Genomic DNA, 5,522 nt, shown 5'->3' on the forward strand with positions numbered 1-5,522 from the left:
TGCCAAAATAAGGTTTTGTTCCATTTTCTTGAAAGCAGTTTTGTTTCTTATATTGTAGTAACTCATTTAAATCATCCATTCTTTTTTTCAAATCACCTTGTTCCTTTTTGAGTGTCTCACAAAGACTTATTTTTTTATCAAGTTTATTTTGTAAATCAATCTCATTCTTTTTCAAAGAATCATTTTCAGTTTTCAATTTTTTTATTTTATTGAAAAAGACGAGCATTGTCCTGAAGAAGAAAGCCAATTTTATATTTTAATTCCTTATTTCTAGCATAAAATTTTTCAAACTATCATGCAATTTTATAATGAAAGATTCAAGATCATCATCAGTTTTATCATCTCTTTCAAATTGAGAGTTAGAAGATGTTACCTCATCATCTCCAATGGCCATGAAGCCAATTGAGCAGATTCTTCTTCCTCTTCAATTTCACCATCGGAGTTGCACTCATTTCATGTGAACTGGAAGTTGTTGAATCTGAATTTTCTTTTATCTTTTTCTTTTTCATTGGACACTCACTTGCATAGTGTCCAGATTGGCCGCATTCAAAACACTTATCAGTTTATTTTTTGTTGAACTCTAGTTTTCCTTTGTTTCTTGTATTGCTGAACTGATTTGGGAGTAAATTGCTATTTTCTCCTTTTCTGAACCTTCGTTTGTTGAGGATTCTCTTGAAATTTTTTGTGATGAGAGATAGACCACTATCATCAGCTTCCACATCTTCTTTATCTAGAGAGGCAGAATCATCTTCATCTTGAGATACCTTTAGAGCAATGCTCCTTCTTACTTTCGCATCCTCTTCCTCTTGTACTTTGGACTTAAGTTTCATCTCATAAGAGATTAGAGAATTAATAAGAGATTCAATAGGCATAGTATTCAAATCTTTAGTCTCCTCAATAGCAGTCACTTTATTTTTTCAATCTTTAGACAGAGCATTCAAGATTTTTCTGTTTTTCTCTCCTAAGGTATATTCTTTTTCCAGAACTTCTAAATCTTTAATAACATAATTGAATCTACAATACATTTAATCAATATTTGCATGAGGTTCCATTTTAAACGACTCATATTTAGTAATTAGGATAGATTTTTTCTGTTCTCTAACATTCTCACTACCTTCATGAATTTCTTTCAGTTTGTTCTAAATTTCTTTAGCTGACTTGCAACCCTTGACTCTAATAGATTCATTTGAATCTAAAGCACAATATAACACATTCATGGCTTTTGCATTTAAGGTGAGATGAACTCTATCCACAGCAGTCAGTTCACTTCTTATTTTAGGTTTAGATCTATGAGTATTTTCATCTATAACAGAGGCATCATATGGACCTTCACTAATAATAAACCACAATTCAATATCAATTGATTGTAAAAAGATAATCATTCTTTCTTTCCAACTCACATAATAGGACCCATTAAACATAGGTGGTCTAATGACAGAATGTCCTTCAAAAAACATGACATTATTGGTTGTCATATTTACTCCTAACCCAATTAAGCTTAATCTCAAGGAGACTAAACTCTGATACCAATTGTAAGGATCGAAAACAACCAAGTGGAAGAGATAAGCAATATAAAGATCACAAATGTAACAGTAAGTAAATAAAAAAGAAAGAATTACAAATCAATTAACTACCCAACTCCTCTTGAGCTTGTAGATTAATTCAAACAAGTTTCTTCAAGTTGATGAATTACAATCACTCTTGTGTACAAAGGAAGGTTCACCTCCTCTTTACCCCGAACTTCACTCGATCAAGTTAAGAAGTTTTACTATCCCTCAGGACAACCCTCACAGAGCTACACTCATGAAGCATTCACTCACAAATGAAAAGCTTACAATGAACCTCACACCACTAAGACTATAAATCTTCTTTGAAAAGTATTTTCTCACTAAAACTACTCTAGATCTTTTTTATCTTCAGTGTGCAAAAATTGTTTGATATATCTGACCAACCACTATTTATATAGGACCAAGAAAGTGCCTCATTAATGCTTCCAACGGATAGAAAGTAGCTGAAGAGTCAATTAGCCGTTGGAGTAGCTGAAGAGTCAATTAGCCGTTGGAGTATTAGACGTCCGGTACTCCTGTTTTTTGCGTCCGACAGCAGGCAGTAAGTTTGAGAAATTTTCTTCAATTCTATCGGACGTCCGGTGCAAGCTCTTTGTGCGTCCGACAGCAAACAAAGAAATTTGAGAAATCATCTTGTTTCTATCGGACGTCCGGTGGAGACATATTCAGCGTCCGATGGTTTCGTTGACTTCGAAGGATCCTATCGGACGTCTGAAGGATGCGTCCGAAGTTGTGCAATGATTATCGAACGTCCGGTACTGTCATCACAAACGTCCGATAGCTTTCAGTAACCTTTGTCTTTTTTCAATTGCACTTGTTCATGGAATCAAATAATTTCATAACTGAAAGTATATCTTGAAGAAATATTAGTATTATCCATTGTTTTGTAAAAATCAAAAGTTAGGAACCAAGATCAATAGCAATAGTTTAAATAATAAAGGAATTCGAAAACCATTGATAATTGATAATCTTTCCTGTGGGATCGACACCTAATATCCCTATATTCGATAAATGATCTGTATATTTGCAGAAAATGGAGTATTTAGATTTTATTAAAATTTGGTGCATGGTAGATTCTTGTCACTTCTTATTAGTTTCTTATATTATTTTTGTTTTTCTTGTTAGTTTTTAACTAATTTTCTTCTCTTTTCTTAAAATTTGTTTCCTAAATTACCCTTTGAATAAAGTTCCTTACCTACGACCTTGTTTAGCTAATTAATGTATTACGATCTAACAAAAAGTAGGAGCAATTCCTACCCAAGTAAAGATTTTCTCAGTCATTATCTTTATTAATACTATTATACATGAATTATTTCTTAATTCTTTATCAGCATGTTCAAATATTTAAAGTCTCTTTTTCCTCTATTTGTCTCAGGTATGGATACTTTTGGACATAAAATTGACTTGGAGGCATTTAAAAATTTATGTGTAATTTCAGTATAAAAGTATTTAAACACAAGTAGAAGAAACTTTAGACAAGTTTTTGATGTTAGATTATAACAAATTAATGCAACATAAAATCATAGATATCAAGATGAGGAAAAATATTTTATTGATGAACAAAATTTACATCAACTAGAATACTTACTTGGTTGATGAGCTTTGTACTATCTTTGGATTGATGAACTTTGTACAATGGTTGAAGACCTTGAATATGCTAATTGATGGTTCTAATATGAAAGTAATTTTCTAGTTAATAATCCAAAAGTAGTTTGGATTATTACCTGAAATTTATTCTTGCAATTGCCATCTTCAGAGTAGATGCTTGACTTTGGAGATAGACGCGAGTTTTTCTTTCTCTCCAGGCCTTTTTTTAAATTTCTGCTGCAGATACCTCATTTTATAGTTGTTAGGACTTTTGTTCCTTTGTTAAATTATTGCTACTACAGGGTTTTTTTTGATGGACATCAAATCTACTAATTATTCTCTAACTCATCTTGATAGGTATCCATTGCTTTTAGTAGTGGGTTGAGTTATCCTAAATTCGTGATAGGACTTGGCAGTTGGCAGGGTATATGATGAAAGTGCTTTAATGCTATTGGTGCGGTGGCTTGACATGACATCTTATCTTGACCGTCCCTTTTGGTATGTTTGATTGTGACCTATTTTCCATTTGCTTTGGCCGACAAAGCAATTGACCATCTAATATAAAAAATTTTGCATACAAATAAAAGAATCATTAAATTTAGGAGTAATAAGACCCAGCAACAGCACACATCATAGCACAACATTCATGGTAAGAAATCATGCTGAAATTAAAAGAGAAAAAGCTAGAATGGTAATAAATTATAAAATATTTAATGATAATACTTATGAAAATCAGTACAAAATACCAGAGAAAGACCAATTAATAAATTGCATTCAAGAAACAAATATATACAGTGTTTAGTAAAGGATCAGAATTTATTCAGGGCATTTGTCAACCAACACAGCATCATATCATACTGGATAAACATCGAGTTAGACCAATGATATCTTTTGAGAATTATTCATGGGAATGCAAAAATCTTACAATGAGGGAGCAAACCAATCATTGGATAGCAAAGCAAATCACATATGATAGATTTGAAGAAAATGAAACCCGATTAAATTGGCCACCACTTATTTTAGAAGATGATTACCGGAAAATTTATTACGGATGGAAACTTCTAGAGGTGGAATTATACACAAGGGAAATTTCTTAGAAATCCAAGATCCATACATGAATGAAGAAGATGGATTAGAAAACATCATGGGTGATGAAGGAATGCATAATGTATAAAATGTGTTAGAATATTAGAAGCAGAGAGAGAGAGAGAGAGAGAGAGAGAGAGAGAGAGAGAGAGAGAGAGAGGAGATTAAAATAATTCACCAATCAATTAGAATATTAGATGGTCAGTCACTTTGTCGGGCAAAACAAATGCAAAACAGGTCACAATCAAACATGCAAAATGGAACGGCCGAGATAAGATATCATATCAAACCGTTGCACCCATATCTTTAAAGCACTTTCATCAGATACCATGCCAACCGCCAAGTCCTATCAGAAATTTAGGATGACTCAACCCACAACTAAAAGTATCAAATACCTATCAAGATAAGTCAGAACAATTAGCAGTTTTGATATCCATCAAGAAAACACTATAGTAGCAATAATTTAACAAAGGAATAGAAGTTCTAACAACTATAAAAGGAGGAATCTATAAAAAGATAAAAGAGGCCTGAAGAGAAAGAAAAACTCTCATCTATCTCCAAATTCAAGCATCTACTTTAAAGATGGCAATTGCAAGAACAAATTCAACAATAATCCAAACCACTATTAGATTATTAACTAGAAAATTATTTTCTTGTTCCTTCTTTTTGTTTCATATTAGAACCATCAATTAACATATTCAAAGTCTTCAACTGTTGTACAAATTTAATCAATCCAACCATTGTACAAAGTCCATCAACCAAGTAAGTATTCTAGTTGATGTAAATTTTCTTCATCAATAAAATATTTAGCCTTACCTTGATATCAATGATTGTATTAATTTGTTATAATCTAATATCAAAAATTTATCTAAAGTTTCTTCTAATTGTGTTTAAATACTTTTATACTAAAATTATAAATTAATTCTTAAAGACCTCTGAGTCAATCTTATGTCCAAAAGTACCCATGCCTGAGATAAATTGGGGAAAAGAGACTTTTAAGATTTGAATATGCCGATAAAGAATTAAGAAATAATTTAGGTATAATAGTATTAACAAGGGTAGTGACTGAGAAAATCTTTATTAGGGTAGGAATTGCCCCTACTTTTTGTTGGATCGCAATACATTAATAATCTAAACAAGGTCGTAGGCGAGGAACTTTATTCAAAGGGTAATTTAGGAAACAAATTTTAACAAAAGACAAGAAAATTAGTTAAAAACTAGCAAGAAAAATAAAAATTAATATAAGAAAGTAACCAGAAGTTTTTAATAGAACATAAACTC

At 31.7% G+C, this 5,522-nt stretch overlaps 1 long non-coding RNA gene across 1 annotated transcript; it reads right to left on the minus strand.

Annotated features, from left to right (window-relative positions):
• Positions 1-1,626: 1,626 nt before the first annotated feature.
• On the minus strand, positions 1,627-3,469 carry LOC140008106 (uncharacterized). The gene is made up of 2 exons (XR_011815512.1): positions 3,157-3,469; positions 1,627-2,326 (listed from the first exon to the last, which is right to left on the minus strand). It is a non-coding gene; the product is annotated as an uncharacterized lncRNA (long non-coding RNA).
• Between the last annotated feature and the right edge of the window lie 2,053 nt (positions 3,470-5,522).

This window comes from Coffea arabica, chromosome 6c (assembly GCF_036785885.1).
Source record: "Coffea arabica cultivar ET-39 chromosome 6c, Coffea Arabica ET-39 HiFi, whole genome shotgun sequence".
Classification (NCBI taxonomy): domain Eukaryota; kingdom Viridiplantae; phylum Streptophyta; class Magnoliopsida; order Gentianales; family Rubiaceae; genus Coffea; species Coffea arabica.